The sequence below is a fragment of the Neoarius graeffei genome, chromosome 14, assembly GCF_027579695.1.
Source record: "Neoarius graeffei isolate fNeoGra1 chromosome 14, fNeoGra1.pri, whole genome shotgun sequence".
Lineage (NCBI taxonomy): Eukaryota > Metazoa > Chordata > Actinopteri > Siluriformes > Ariidae > Neoarius > Neoarius graeffei.
Genome location: NC_083582.1, coordinates 12,506,357 through 12,523,377, shown reverse-complemented (window position 1 = coordinate 12,523,377; position 17,021 = coordinate 12,506,357).

Genomic DNA, 17,021 nt, shown 5'->3' with positions numbered 1-17,021 from the left:
CACTCACTTTGCGAAGTATTGCATTGTTGACACTTTTCCGAGCCTTATTTTCCTGATTGTTCTCCTGGTTTCCTGATCCCTGCTTTCCTGTTTCCTTGTTCTGATCCTGTCTAGTCTATGATAGTCTGTTTGTGCCTCGCTGAACCAACTGCCTGTTTCACCATTCCTCGATTTATGCTCATCGATTTGGATTGTTTCCCTGATTGTCTTTTCCTACAATAAATATCTTCTGCATTTACATCCTTCTCCAACCATCCCCGACACCAAGCCGTAGCTATAGTTACAAATGATGCATAATCAATCAATCATCTAATAATCATAATAAAATTAAACAAGTCCTAAAATTAATCACAATTTACTGCATAATTATAACAAAACAATAAATTATTCTAATACTCCATTTATTAGAAAAAATGTTTTCATATAAATTAATATGTCCAAAACATTAATAATTTTTACATAAATTTTAAGGAAACCTAGATAACATCAGACAATATCTATTTATAACTATATCAAACAAAACTAAGATCAATATAACAATTCAATAGGATAAAAAAGCTAATGTGTATTGAAGAAAATGAGATGTGAGATATTAGTGCGAGCACTGAGGAATAAGCTATGTTATTGAACTCTATCAGGATCAATTAATGTGTGAATTATGTGACCAATAAATACTGTTAAGACATGACCATGAGAATGAAGTGAAAATGACAAAGAACATGATAAAATAATCCTGTTTCAACAACTGTCCTAAATAGAAAGGAAGAAGAAATATATGAAAGAGAAAGATACACTTTATAAGAGAGAAACTGAAATAATCTCTGTAAAAATAATTATAGTGGTAAAAGAGCCGTTCAAAAAATTATCAGAGACTGAACTGGAAAAGGAAAAAATAGTAACGGTGAAGAAGAGTGCTATAAAGGTATGTAAGGAATGTGGGTAAAGGTGAGAAAATAAGAGGAGGTAATGAAAGAGAAAAAAGTCAGAAAATACTTTTCTTGGGGCAAATTTGATCAGATACGACACTTTAACATGTAAACCAAATACACACAATGTGTGTGGTAAAATGGCCACTTGGACACTTCACTCGTCTGTACAGCTTGTATTGGCCAATCAGCTATCCAGATTTTTTGCGCAGAGATCAGTGGTAACCACAAACAGAAGTAGAATATTCAGAACTGGTTGGAAGATGACTTCAAAAAAAAAAACAATCCACTATTGTTTGATTTTTCAAGATGAAAACAGATGGTAAGTCATCGACAATGGGTCTATAGAATCTATCAACAGTGCAACCTACAGTATCGAATTATGTTGATGCACAGAAACTGCTCTGTGTAGCCTGGTTATGTTGAATTTACAGCGTAGGGTCTGTATGATTAGTGTGCAGCCTTGCTGAAAAGTTTGAGTGGTTTAATGAATATCCACAGTGGTGGTCTATTTGCCCTGACTAAGTTTATGTAACAGGTCACCAACAATTTGTGTTCATGTAGACACCAATAGTTGCCCTGACATAATTTAATCATATGTTTTAATGCTACATGTAGCACCAGCCAGCCGACCATCCCATAGCCAGCCTTTGGCATATTAGTCACATATAGGAATAAAATAGTTTATTTGTTTTGCCATGCAATATTAATGTTAACATAAATTTGTGTTGTCCAGATACTACAAATAAACTGCTGCAGTCAACTGAGCCTGGAAGCATTGTAGAAAATGGTATTTGTGTGTGTGTGTGTGTGTGTGTGTGTGTGTGTGTGTGTGTGTGTGTGTGTGTGTGTGTGTGAGAGCGAGAGAGAGAGAAACTTGGAAGACATGTTTATATGATAATCGTCTTGTGAGATGGGATGTTATCTGGGATTTTGAATGTTGGAATATAATAATGTAACTTAGAATTTGGCTTTGTGGTTCTAAAGGAGAGATACATGTGAGTATGTGAGTGAGAAATGATATATTTTTTTATTAAACTGATGATAAATTTTACTAGTGATATTTAAGTCAATTGACACATGGCTCAGTTTTCTGAGACATTATGGGTGTTGATAACTTAATAATAAGGAGACAGAAACTGAAGTGAACTGCATACATTTAAAAAAAGTAGTGCAAAAATCACTAATAAAGATGACAACCTTTGAATGTGTGTGAGTGATAACAGACCAATCAAAAAACATAAACAATGCACCGCTCGTCTGAATTCAACATTGATTTGTCTGTACGTGTGTCAGTCAATCATTGGCTGTTGCTATGACGCTTGTGCAGAGCCGGCCCGTGGCATAGGCAGTATAGGCAAATGCTAAGGGCGCTGCGTCCATGCAGGGGCGCAGAAACGGGGGGAGAAAAATTATGACTTCCACTATTCTGAAAACGAGTCAGCATTATAATGTCTTAGCTTAATTTAATTGTACAGCAAAGCATGTAGTCAGGGTGCGATTTGTCAAAAAAAGCGGGGTGGGGTGGGGTGGTGGTTGTTAATCATGAAACAATAAGCGCTCAACAGTGGTTCGCCTTGTCTATAGTGTGTCTTCGGGCGCGCAAGTGCGCATCCGCGGCTATGCTCTGTTTTGGCCATGTAATCCTAGCCAGCGATTGCTATAGGCGACCTAGGCAATTGCCTAGAGCGCAAAGTGTGCCCAGGGGCACCAAGGGCGACCAAAACCCCACCAAAAAGGAAGGATGGAGTTATTGAATGGAGATGTTACCAAGTGCATCAGTGGTGTACAGTGTTTTCAACCACTGTGCTGCTGAACTCTAGTACCGCGGAACACTAGTGTGCCGTGAGAGATCACCAAGTGTACCGTGGAAAATTATAGAATGACTGTATATTGTAAATATTGGCAACAGCGTTTTAGTTTCAGTCAACATTTTCTATTGGTGATGTGCCTTGAGATTTTTTCATTGAAAAAAGTGCGCCCTGGCTCAAAAAGGTTGAAAAACAAGTGTAGCCTACGCAGTAGTGGTCGGTGATTTCCTTATGCCTACTAAAAATGCACAATGATAGGTTATAAGGGGGGCGGGAGGAGCGGTGTTTATCGGGGAATGAGAATGGCTATCCACTGCAAAAAGTAGCCCAGACTACAAGTGCTTAAATGAAGAAATCCAAACTCTCGGGTGCGCAAGGGCGCAAACGAAGGCTACAGGAAGAAACAAATAGAGCCAAGTATAGAGGTAAGTCTGATCTAATCTCTCATATCAACCATTATAGTGGCAAATTAATATTTTAGACGCCTGAATCAATGTCTGCCTAGCTAACTAGATGCAAACAGCAATAGACTTCAATAACAAAGTACCCATAATAGCACTTTTGTTTGAAAATACAGCCCATTGATGTCCTAACAGGATGCTTAAGTTTGCACAATTTAGAATTGTAAAATTTTTTATTCATTTAATTTGTTAATTCTTCAGAGATGACTTAACTTTTAATAGCAAAAAAGAAACTAAAAATAATTTCTTGTTTATTGTCCATGCACTACACTTTGAACAGGGTGCGGAAGAGTTTTTGCCCATTATATGGAGATATGTATTGAATTTGTGTGGCTATTTTACTTTGTGGCGGCACGGTGGTGTAGTGGTTAGCGCTGTCGCCTCACAGCAAGAAGGTCCTGGGTTCGAGCCCCGGGGCCGGTGAGGGCCTTTCTGTGTGGAGTTTGCATGTTCTCCCCGTGTCCGCGTGGGTTTCCTCCGGGTGCTCCGGTTTCCCCCACAGTCCAAAGACATGCAGGTTAGGTTGACTGGTGACTCTAAATTGACCGTAGGTGTGAATGTGAGTGTGAATGGTTGTCTGTGTCTATGTGTCAGCCCTGTGATGACCTGGCGACTTGTCCAGGGTGTACCCCGCCTTTCGCCTGTAGTCAGCTGGGATAGGCTCCAGCTTGCCTGTGACCCTGTAGAAGGATAAAGCGGCTAGAGATAATGAGATGAGATGAGATTTTACTTTGTGATACTTTATGTTAATAATGATATGGTTGTCTGTGTCTATGTGTCAGCCCTGTGATGACCTGGCGACTTGTCCAGGGTGTACCCCGCCTTTCGCCCGTAGTCAGTTGGGATAGGCTCCAGCTTGCCTGCGACCCTGTAGAACAGGATAAAGAGGCCAGAGATAATGAGATGAGATTATTGTGTTACTTTTCTGCACGCTGTGGAGTATTTCACTCTTCTGTGGATATCTCTTATTGGGACTGTGAGCGCATTGTTTTCCCAACGCAGAAGCGCTTTGAACTTTTAAACTTCTGAACTGTGTTCTTTGAACTGAGAGCTCTTTCCCATTGCGGGGCTGTGTTTCTGGACTTGATCTTGCTTTTTTCAACCCACGATTGGTTGCTCAAGCATTGCACGACCGTCTGCATCTACATGCGTCAACCTGCTATTTACACTAATTGGAAGCAAATCACAGCTGAAATGCCAACAGATCGTGATCCACTTGCGTCAACCTGCCTCTACTAAAGACCCTCTACAACACTCTGCCATTATCTGCATCGTCGTGCATCGACACAAGACCAGTCTTGCGTGTACCAGTACCTGAGATTTTGTTATCGCAGGTAGACGCAAGTAGTTGAAAACTAGTTGCAGCCTGCCGTCTGACCTGGGCATTACAAATAAACCTACTTATGTTTTGAAAGGTATATAAGTATCAATAAATGTTATATTACACCAATGCAATCCTTGTTTTTTGTGTTTACTATAGTGTTATATAGTGCTGTATGCGGTGTGAGTAATGCCTTTTATTGCTTTCCCTCTTTGCTTTTTCAAAGTATTGTGGACAATGACGAGGGTATAGAGAGCGTGCACGTGACGTCACGAGGTCACGTGATATTCATTATCCGTCATTTTGGACGGCAAGGTCGCGCATAGAACTTATGGCTGATTCGCACGGGATAAGTATTACCCATGGACCTCTGGTAATTTGCAATTACCCCCGCACCTCTGTGTTATTGTGTGGCGCATTTGGACGGGATAAGCAAAAGTCTGTAATTCACTGAATTTACAGACATTGTGACCTCCCAGAAGATGTTGCATGCTGTGCTGGTCCCAATGGCAAACAAGTTGGCAACATCGTGGAATTCCACATTACTTGCAAGCCTGTAGATTGTGAGTGCCACCCTCTTCTCAACAGGTATTGGTGCCAGCATGTTGGTGGTTTGGGGCTTAATGTGTGGGCGCAGGTGGTCACACAGCTTCTCAAAGGCCTCTTTGGGCATTCGGAAGTTTTGGTACCAGTCTTTCTCCCGAAAGTTCTCCAGCACCTCCACTTCCCAGAAGGACACGCCTCTCTCCCTGGGTCTTCTATCAGGGTACCAGATATCAGCTATAAACAAGGTTGGGTAGGTGGTTAGAATAAAGGCGCATTTGGCAACAATCAATACAGTTGTAGCATGTTGGAAGTGCCAACATATTACTGTAGTACATTAATGGTGCATTAATAAGGTAGGATGAAAACACAGTAAGCATAAGAATAGCACTGTATCCAAATTAAGAGAGGGGAAACGCATATGATAGGGATGCAGTATGTTTGCTCCACGCTCTCAAAATGAGAAGGCGGGGTCACTGCAAATGAAAACAGTCTCGAGATGACAATGTAAGTGAACAGGCAGTTTATGGCGCTGTTTACACATAGCCGGGTATTTTGCTAAAGGAACATTTGTCTTCCCTCCGTTAACCAAAATATCTTTGTATTGCTGTGTCATGGGGGTTAGCGTGGCTCCTTACCATATGCTGCCACACAAGCCATCCAGGTGAAGATTCTTCATGCTTTCTTCTTGGAGTTCTTCTTGGAGCTGTTTCTGCTTATCTGGTTCAAATATGGGATAGGCCTACTACCACTTGCCCCTGAAATGCTGTTTATCAAAATTTCGCCTGTATCCTCCATTATTCACTCCAGAAAAGTACAACAGACGCGCGTTTAATAATTACAAACACAGACATGCGCATTCACACGGGACTTGTATTACCACTGGACGTCTGTGTTTTGCCGAAACACAGTAGGTAATTCGCGGCGGAATTATTACTTGGCAAATTACGGACATGGCGCACTCGCACGGGACTAAGAACTCAGACATTCTCTGTAATTATTCCGAATTACCAGAGGTCCACAGGTAATACTTATCCCGTGCAAATAGGGCTTTAGACAAACCCGTTCTAATTATCAAGTGTGTGGGAGTAGATCTTTTGAGAATGGTTATATCTTGTTCAGCATTTGGTTGTACCAATAGACAGGGCCAAAAGGAGGGCCTGTCATTTTATAGATTCCCCGCAGACGAGGAGAGACGGACAAAATGGGTGTCCGCTGTGCGAAGAGAAAACTGGTACCCCAGCTCTACCAGCCGAATTTGTAGTGAACACTTCATATCAGGTAGGTGTAATCTTCTAATTCAATACTCCTAGTTAAGTTGATTTTCGGATTGAATGATAGCTGCATACTTAGAAACTAGACAGTCTCTAATGTTTAAAATGGCTATGCCTAGCCCTACTACCCTGGCCTAGTCTATGACAATGTTTTATCTTTTTGGCTCATATATGCCTTTGAAAGGCCAATCCATAGTAGGGATGGCAAAAACTAAAAAAAATCTTGACCGACCACCGAGCCTCATTAGCCGGTTAAAGTCGGTTAACCTATGAGTTTAAACAGGGATGCAAATGGCGGATGCGCCTTTTTCATGGCTGAATCGCGCAGACCCGATTTTTTTTTTTTAGGGGGGGCGTTGGAGTGTCTGAATAATTTCATCAGAGTAAATTCTGTGTTAAAATTACTAAATAAGCAAATGCCGTTACAGTCCATGAAAAATAGGAAGTATGAGAAGAAAACAGTAAATCAGAAAGCTGCCCACATTTTCGCGGAAGCTGCGCAAATGTGCGCAGCTTTTTGATTTACTGTTTTTCAGACAAAAACATACATATTTACAACCCTGTCATTATCTGGAACTGAGTTTAAATTTCGAACATTCTTAAGATAAAACGTCCTGCATAGTCTCTTTATGATAAACGTCTTAATGCCACTTACCCGTGAAGTTATCAAGTAGACATTCTTCTTCGGTATCTTCCAGAGGTGTAGTTGGGATACCCATCCCGCAACAAAATATTTATAAGCTTCCAGGCTCTTGTAAGCTTTGAGGGCTTTGCCAGTGTAACACGATTAACGAGAAAATTGTAAATGTCGTGATCGGGCAAATCGCCGGCACCGCAGCTCCTGATTTTCCCTGAACAAGGATTGCGGCAAGTTGTACGGATCTGCAATCCCCAACCTGGAACACTTTTCCACGTAACGCTGCTTCACGTCACCTTCAAGATGCTGAACAAACTTAGACAAGTTATCGCGCGATGTAGATGGGGTATTTTCTGAATTTTCTTGGGGATTACTGCCTGGATCCATTACACTCACGCAAGGTAAACTATCCTGATGCCATCCAATGTGGCGGAGTGGGCGGAGTACACACGTCCGGGTCACGTGACTGCACATCCTCTATTGGACCTTAAACACCTTTCTGAAAAGTGCAAATGGCATGAAAATAGCCACAGTCATCCTGACAACTGTTTGAAGCTAAGTTTCTTTGGCAGGCTTAGCAGTGCTGAACAGTTAGAAGCAGGAGAGGCTGAATGCATTGACCATGCTATCAATAGAAAAGAGACTGGTTACTGAGATGACTGACTTTAACCAGAAAGTCATTGAGAAATTTGCAAGCCAGAAAAAAGGAGGGCAAAATTTATGTTCAAGTAGTGCTTGTTTTTAAACCTAAATATTGGCAGCTTCTCTGTACTTCCTCTGGGGTGGGTTTCCCGAAAGACTCTTAAGGCCAAGAGTGTCTTTAATTACCTCCTAAGATCCATCGTCAAGCTAACATGGTTTTCCCAAACAAGACTGTAGCCCAAGTAGTCCATTAGTTTGCTCTGAATTTATGAGGGACCCGGACCACTCTTTCAAAACCAAGAGCATCTCCTCACAGCCGAATAGACAGACTGTGCATGCGCCTCGGAGGGACTCTCACAGCTAACGGAGGAAACTGGTGTTGAATCTGCTGCCGGGGTTCAATTATTTTTCTTGTACATTGCAAGTATATCAAGCTAATTATTAAATATACTTATTTAATACTTATAATATTATTTAATATATTAAATGTAATTATTAAATATACGAAAAACATTAGGAATATATTTCAATATGGTATGGAGTTATGTATGGATATCGTAATGTCACATTATCACCACATTTTAATCAAATTTAACTCAATTAGGCAAGTGATTCTCATTTAGTGTCATAAATGAGACACATTTCTGCACCTCTAATATTGTGTGTGTGTGTGTGTAACCTCCTCTTATATATATATATATATATATATATATATATATATATATATATATATATATATATATATAAGATCAAAAACTTTCTTTCTCTCCAAACATTACCAAATTGGCATTCTGGATAACAGTTGAAATAATCCTGACTGCATGCATGTAACAGTGAAATGAGCGGGCACGGGGAACACCTTTACTTAATTATTTCACTTATTTGCTCATTCTTTCATGTGAACATTTGTTCATTTTGTAGGGACAGCCACAGTCCCGTCTAGAACTACAAATTCCATCAACTAACTTCCACGATGACCTACGTCACGTCACGTGACCGACTCTATAAGTGACCTCGTCACACTCAACACTGCCTCTCTCATCGTGGAACGTCGCGTCATACAGACATAAAGAGACACCCACTCACAGAACATCCAAAATCAAGACGTCTGCCTTGCAAGAAAAAAAAGACTCAGCACGCTTTCGTATATACCACTGGCCACAGTAAAAGTACCTAAGTTGCGCCGTCTCACTCAATTGAGTTACAACCGGTTTATTTGTTTATTATAAGTAACGTTACTACTGCAGCCCAAGCAGTTAATTAAAAGTTAGAAGTGACCGGATTCCTTCTGACTTAATCACTGTGCACATTGTTTGATCAGAGACTTTTCCTCACGAACGACGAAGTTCAGATCAAGGAATTCTCTGTGCCTCCACAGGAGCGACCCACCCCGCGAAACTTCGGGACATCTTTGCATCCCTACATAGGAGCAAAATACTGGAAGTAAGACTGGCATTTGGGCAAACTAGTCTTAGGAATTAGCTTTATGAAGTAGTGTGAATTTAAACTCAGAAACTGTTTAATTGTGCACACTGTAGATACTTAGAGTGTCTAGTTGATCATTATTGTTCTACATTGTTCTCTCCATTGGTTTTAATAGATAGGTTGTTGCATGCTCTTCTCTATTCTTTCTAACACCCTTTAATTTCATTATTACACACTTTGACCTCATCAAGATTTCAGTGGATTTGGTAATGTTATAAGTTAGTGGGCTTAGCAACCACGACATATTCCTTTGTCTCAAGAGACCACAAGGTGATTCTCCCTTCCCCCCAACACCTCAGATAACATTCCAAACTTTACAGCCCCCCCCACACACAGTACTACCTCACCGTTTATGCTTGTATATATATATATATATATATATATATATATATATATATATATATATATATCACGGGCGATTGCTCTAAGACAATGAGGGAGGCCCAGCCTCCTCTAAAAATGACAAACATCGTGTAGGATGAATTGCGCTAGGCTTATGTTATAGCCGACCTTATAACATTGCTATTTCAGATCCAGAATCATAGAAATATATGTGCTCAACCCACTACAGTGCGAAACCATTCCATTATAACTTTCCCCAGTTCGCCTAATGTGTGCGTGAGTTTTTCCCCCTCGTGACAGCGCGATGCAGCCCAGCCTCAGTGGATTGGGAGCTATGTGCTTGTCAATCTCAAAATGCAAGACGATTATTGGACAAATACTGCGAAAATGCCCGCCCATGGAGTCTCATGGACTCCCAGCCTCAGTGGACTTCAATGGCATTTGGGAGCTATGCGCTTTTCAATATCAAAATGCAAGACAGTTATTGGACAAATACTGCGAAAACGCCCGCCCACCAGACTCCGAGCCTCACATGGGAGGGACATGGCAGTTTCCGCGAGGAGACTGGTGATTGGTGAAAGCGGCCGGATATTTTCTTTGATTGACAGCTCGTTTCAACCAGGGACGTCACTAGGTTTGAGAGACAGGGGTAGCTTAGCACCCAGAGGAGAAAAGGTATTGTGCGCGCGCAGCGCGCGCCGAACATTTTTCAGAGCACCTACTAAGGCTGTCAATCAATTCATTATTTCAAGAGCATCACACCTTGGGGACACACTTCCCACCATTTCTATTCTATTTTAAAATTGCTTTCATCATTTAATTGCTTGCTGAAGCAACTTCACCAGACTCCCTTTCTTAAAAAATCTTCGTATATCCATCTAGCCAAAGGATAGACAGACAGATGATCTTTTCCCATGCCAAAACTAATGCTAGTAGGCTACAACCCACACAGCTTAGTAAGTTTGTTCACCATGCTAACGTGCCAGATTTACAGTTGAAAGAGAAAAGCTACAATATCATCTTTCCTCACTACCCATTGCTCAATATAGCCTAGGTAAAGTTAAGCAAATGCGAACCACTGACATCAAATTACAATCTCACCGTGTGTGTCTGCAAATGAAAGCATAGAATTCTGACTCTCTGCAAACCCAACTCAATGGAAGCCCGCACCGCGCCTGCTGCAGAATGCCCGCGTAGTTTTTTAAGTCCTACTAGCCTACCACTCGACGTGACGCTTGACACAGAGCCAATGAGGAGGAATCATAATGATATTAATAATATTGCATTAAACAATAAATAAGCAAGCAGAAACTGTTGTTCAGATTAACTTGCGTTCTTGATGGCTCATGTTCAGTGCTTTACTGCCTTTGCTTTTTTTGGGGGGGGAAAAAAATAAAAATAATTTAAAAAAGGGCAAAAAAAATATAGGGTGGCTTTGCCATAAGATAGGGTGGCTGGAGCTACCCTAAAATGGGTCTGGCGACGTCTATGGTTTCAACTATAGACAGGCAGCGGTACAGTGTTGCCAGATTGGGCGGTTTTAAGTGCATTTTGGCGGGTTTTGAACATATTTTGGGCTAGATAACGTCAGCAGTATCTGGCAACATCAGTTCAGTCCCATGCAGATTCACAAGTGGTGTGCTGTATTGTAAGAGATCGGCTTACATTTCGATTTCATTCATTACATACGGTTTCTACCAGCTTTTTTAGTTTGTATATATTTTCATTGTAAATAAAGTGTAAATATAGTGTTGTCAAGTTTGCTATCTTAGTTCCAGAAATTTCGTTTGAGTGACTGAAGTTGAACTTGAGGGGGCTAGTCAGCTAGCAAGAAAGCTGTGCACAGATGCCAAGCATTGCTGATTTAATTTTGGCGAAGCCATTTGCCAGTCTTCCTTTCAAGGAAAAAATTAAAATTAAAGAGCAGGGTAGACCAACGCCTCAAATTGACTTGGTGAAAAAGGTAGGGAATAATACTTGTTCCTTTCAGCTCTCCTGGTACAAGAAAGTGAATTGGCTAACAGCAAGTGACCCACATCAACAACAGTAAATAGGCTACTTTAGTAATATGTCATGGATGGACCAAAAATATAGAATCTATTTAAAATGTTTATGCTGAGTATATTATATTGGAATATATGTTTTTCTGGATATGAATTAAACACAGCTACAATTTGGAAAACATTTTTAAACAAAAACACAGCTGAGGTCAATTTTTAAACAACATGCCACAATTTTAACATATAAAATGTTAAAATATACCCCCCCTCAACACCACCATCATGTATATTGGACAGTAGGCTAATGGGCCAAAAGAACCTGTTATTTCACAGTTTGTGACCCTGCCAACAATCAGCCAGATCAGAGGCAAGAGTATGGGCAAAATTGATGTGTTTTTTCTTTTAAAATCCGGAAATATCATAACCGACCAGCCTCCCCTGTTTGAAAGACTTCCAGCCGCCACTGATATATATATATATATATATATATATATATATATATATATATATATATATATATATATATATATATATATATCACTGATGACCATATTGAATGTATTCAACTGCTATTACTCATTTAGTATCGTTGTTATAATAAATTCATTTATTCTGTTAAGCTGTGCTTGTCTGTTTTTTGTTGCTGCTGTATCCTTGAAGTCACACAATCTCAAAGAACTCCAAATTGCCTTCACCCAAGTGTATATGAATGCTATTGGCTGTAGTGTCTATGTAATACGGTAAGTAATACATTATTGCTGCATCGGTAGTGATCATAATAATTTGGAATATACCATAATTTAGCTGTTTGGTAATCTATTATTAAACACCAAAATTAATGGTATTATTAATGAGACTGATTTAATGAGACTGATCACTTAAGACCAATTGCACCCACAATTTAATTAAAAAGACACTTGGAATAAAAAATAGTGCCCAAACATGTAAAATAGTTTCAATTATTAATTACCATATTATATATGTAATGCTTAATTAAGATACTATATATTAACCTATTTTAAACACTTTATATTTCCATTGTTTTTTAGTAAAAAATGAACACCATGTGACCTCATCGACTGGATTTAGCAGCTACTAATGCCTATATCGGGGATGCGCATTGCAAAGAAGCTCTTCGCAATGTTGCTCTTAAGGCTCCTTCTTACAAGTGAGTTTGGAAAAACCACCTACAGAGACAACGTTCGTTGCTTCAGGCCCTGTCCACACGGCAACGGATTTAGGTGAATCTGATAAAATTGTTTATCATTTCGGCCTGGCGTCCACACGGCACCAGCGTTTTGGGTGCCCCAAAATGAAATCTTTTGAGAACGGGTTCCAGAGTGGAAAAATCTGGCAACGGCGCCGTTGCGAAGTCATCTGGATGAGTAGAACGGATTTGTTTATGATGACGTCACAACCACATGACTGTGAGTGCTTCACGCCGGGTAGAAGTGTAATGAACTCGATGCGAGTTGTCAACAAATAAAAAGGAAAAAAAGGGAAAAAAAGGAGCGATCTCACCTCTTCAGATGTTGGTTTAAGTCCGACAATACATTCCTCAAAAAGGGTGTAGAAGAACAAAGTAATCCATCAACGTGTAGCATTCAATTTATTCCAGACCATTAAAGAATTCTGGAGGATATCAGAATGTTGGCAGCTTCCATCTATCCCCATTCATTCCTCTCTCTCTCCATCCACCCCCATTCATTCTTCTTTCAGCGTCTCCATTCAAAAAACGAGCAGAAGGTGTGTGTGTGTGTGTGTGTGTGTGTGTGTGTGTGTGTGTGTGTGTGTGTGTGAGACAGTGACAGGGTGAGTGACACGGAAGAAGCTAGGCTCATGCTCGCCCTGAATTTCTCTTAAAGTGAAGGCAGAAGAACGTTCAGCGCCTGGCCAGGCTTTCTATGTATTAATTTACATAGCCGTTTTAATATGAAATATAAATAAGTGTATTAGACAATAGATACTATTTTACGCTACTGATTAATAATCAAAACTTTATGTGGCTGATGCTACAGAAGAAGGGGTTTATGCGCATGCGTAAACCCCTTCTTCAATTGTTCTGGTGTCTCCGACGGGACCGTCTTACAGCGCACCTAGAGGTGTGGCATGTGTATTGCATCGTTTTCAGCAAGCGTTGCGTTGCCATATGTACCTGAAAGTTTAGTGATCCGTTGCCCATGTGGACGCGATATTTAAAAAAAAAAATCTCGTTGCCGTTGTCGTGTGGATGTAGCCTCAGAGAGTCTCTCAACTCGCTCTTTAGCCCTAAAGGGCAACGTTATTGGGGAAACCTATCCCTGATCAGTAAGCAGTACTCAAACAAGAATTTACTTGGACGATGTTCTCAACACTTCACTCTTTGTTACTTTAATTTGTGCGTTTACACTTAACGTCTTTCACACTGTTAACTGCTTGTTTGCTGTAGAATGGGACTCTATGCATTCTGTATGCTGCTGCTGCAGTGTTTCTAGACAGTGCTTGCGCAACATTAGTGTCTTGTTTTTTGATTGGTTTGAAGGTGTATAATATGGGACCTTTTAATAAACACTGTTTTTTAGATCATATATAATGCCATGCACTCTTTCATCCTCCCTTTTTTGGTTTCTTTAAATAAAGGCTTTCCTCATGATGTGAATATCTCTTAACACAAACTAAATAAAAACTCAACTAAAACTAGCTCTTCATTCCTCAAAAATAAAAACCACACTAAAACTACTTATGCACTCAAACTAGACTCAGTTAAAAAAAAACTAATTGAAAGACTCAGTAATAAAAACTAATCAAGATTCCAAAACTTCAATAACTCTGCGCCCTGCGCCTCCACCCCCAATTTTTTTTTTTTACCATCAGCCGCCACTGTTTAAACCATGTAATAACATTTTTGGAATGCATCAGTGGATCTGTTCTATAATTTATTATGAAGAATCACAGAAGGTTTTCTAAAAGTAATATTATGTTAGAAGTAAACAATCTCAAACATGCAGTCTCCTCTGGCAGATCGTAATTAACTAGTTTATTTATTAGTTTCTCATGGTTGACTGTATTGAAAGCCTTGCAAAGATCAAGGAAGACTGCTCCCACCACCCCTCCTTGATCAAGATAATTTTTTATTTTCTCAATGAAATAGCAACAGGCAGTTTCTGTGGAGTGCTTTTTCCTGAAGCCAAATTGCATTGGATGTAAAAGGCTATTATAATCAAGATGGTCTGTTAATTGTTCAACAACTACCCTTTCAAATATTTTTGAAAGGGCTGGGAGAATACTAATAGGTCGATAGTTGCATACTTCTTGTGCATTACCTGCTTTAAACACAGGTGTCACTATGGCATTTTTAAATACACTAGGGACACTACAGTGGTGTGTTCTCTATTATAATGCTGATGGTGATGGGGGAGACAACAACGGGTTGAATATCTTTAGGTTACAACCATAACCCCAGTTCTCTGGGGGCACAAGTGAGGCATCTTCAGATTGTCGCTCAGAAGCACTATTTCATTACACCAGCCAGGACTGATTGGCAGATGTGTGCATCCCAGATGCTGAATTTATTCCTGCTTTAGAATCCTTGGTGCAATGTCACCTAGACTGTCTACATACAGTATACACAGACTACAGAATGCACCAGAGTGGGTTTAATTAAAATTATGTCAAATCTATGAAACCTCAAGTCCAGGATGTGGCCATTCCCCTAGTAGAGTGGGCGTGCAAGCCTGTGGGAGGCTGTAGCTTCTATGATCCAGTGTGAGAAGTTGTGTTTCGTGATCAGTCTGACCAACTGACGCCCATGGCACACACAGCTTGTCAGATTTCCTGATCCCCACTTTCATGTCAACAAAAGGCCACAGCATGTGGAATGGGCAAAGAGCATTTGAATGTTCTTGCCTTTGAGAAACAAATAGAGGGAGATAGAAGGCCAATAATATAATCACCTGGCATGTAAATGATATGATGTTAACTTTGGGGATGAATATAGGATTAGGTTCCAGTAAGACTTGAATCTCACTCTGTAGAAACTGCAAACAAGATGGATTTACTAAGATAGTTACAAGCATGGATTTTACCAATGCACTTTGCTCAAGCCAGTGTCAGCAACATCACCATTTTCAAAGAAAGTGTGTGTAGTGATTTCCCTGTGGGTGGATGGAGCACAGAGGACGGCAGGACAGAGATCAGGTGAAAACACGGCTTTTATTGCCACACTTTTCAGCGTACTAATCATGCGCACTTTTCAGACACACACGTCAGTGTCCCGTCCAGGGATGAGCTCCTCTGCTCTCGCTCTCCCTCCTGATATAGGGCGCGGTCACTGGGAAGACACACAAACACAGGTTAATTGCTCTCAGGTGTAGTGATTTTGCCACTTACCTTCCCTGACTCCGCCCTCCTGTCACAGACCGGCGCTTGACCACGCCCCCGCTGCCACATACCCCCACCGCCCGACTCAGGCCGGGCGGCCATCCGGCCTGCAGCCGACTCCCCCCCCCCCCTTGACGGGAGAGGAAGTCCGCCACGACCATCTGCGCCCCCAGCCTGTGGACCACCTTGAAATTAAAGGGTTGGAGTGCCAGATACCAACGGGTGATCCGCGCATTGGCATCTTTCATGCGGTGGAGCCACTGGAGGGGCGCGTGGTCTGAACAGAGGGTGAAAGGGCGCCCCAGCAGGTAGTACCGGAGGGCGAGAACCGCCCACTTGATGGCCAGACACTCTTTCTCTATGGTGCTGTAGCGCCCCTCACGCACTGACAGCTTCCTGCTGATATACAGGACAGGGTGGTCCTCCCCCTCCACCTCCTGGGACAAAACCGCCCCCAGCCCTCTGTCTGACACATCGGTCTGCAACATAAAGGGGAGAGAAAAGTCAGGGGAGTGTAGAAGTGGCCCCCCACACAGTGCAGCCTTTACCTCTGAGAAAGCCCGCTGGCACTGCTCCGTCCACTGGACTGGATCTGGTGCCCCCTTTTTAGTGAGATCAGTCAGCGGGCTGGTGACGTCCGAATAATTAGGTATAAACCTACGATAATAGCCAGCCAGCCCCAGGAACTGTCTCACCCCCTTTTTGGTCTTGGGCCTCGGGCAGGCCGCAATTGCTGCCGTCTTATTAATTTGGGGACGCACCTGCCCGTTGCCCAAGTGGAAGCCCAGATACCGTACTTCCACCCACCCAATCGCACACTTCTTTGGGTTGGCCGTGAGCCCCGCTCGCCTCAGCGACCTAAGGACAGCCCTCAGATGTTCGAGGTGCCACTGCCAGTCATTGCTATAGATGATTATGTCATCTAAATACGCCGCCGCATACGTGGCGTGACTGCGGAGGACTCTGTCCATCAGCCGCTGAAACGTCGCGGGTGCCCCAAACAGCCCAAATGGAAGGGTGACGAATTGGTGTAAACCAAACGGTGTGGAAAAGGCCGTTTTTTCTCGGGATAGTGGAGTCAAGGGGATCTGCCAATATCCCTTCGTCAAATCCAGTGTCGAATAAAAGCGAGCGGTGCCGAGTCGATCGAGCAACTCATCAATATGAGGCATTGGGTACACGTCGAATTTAGACACTGCGTTGACTTTTCTATAGTCCAC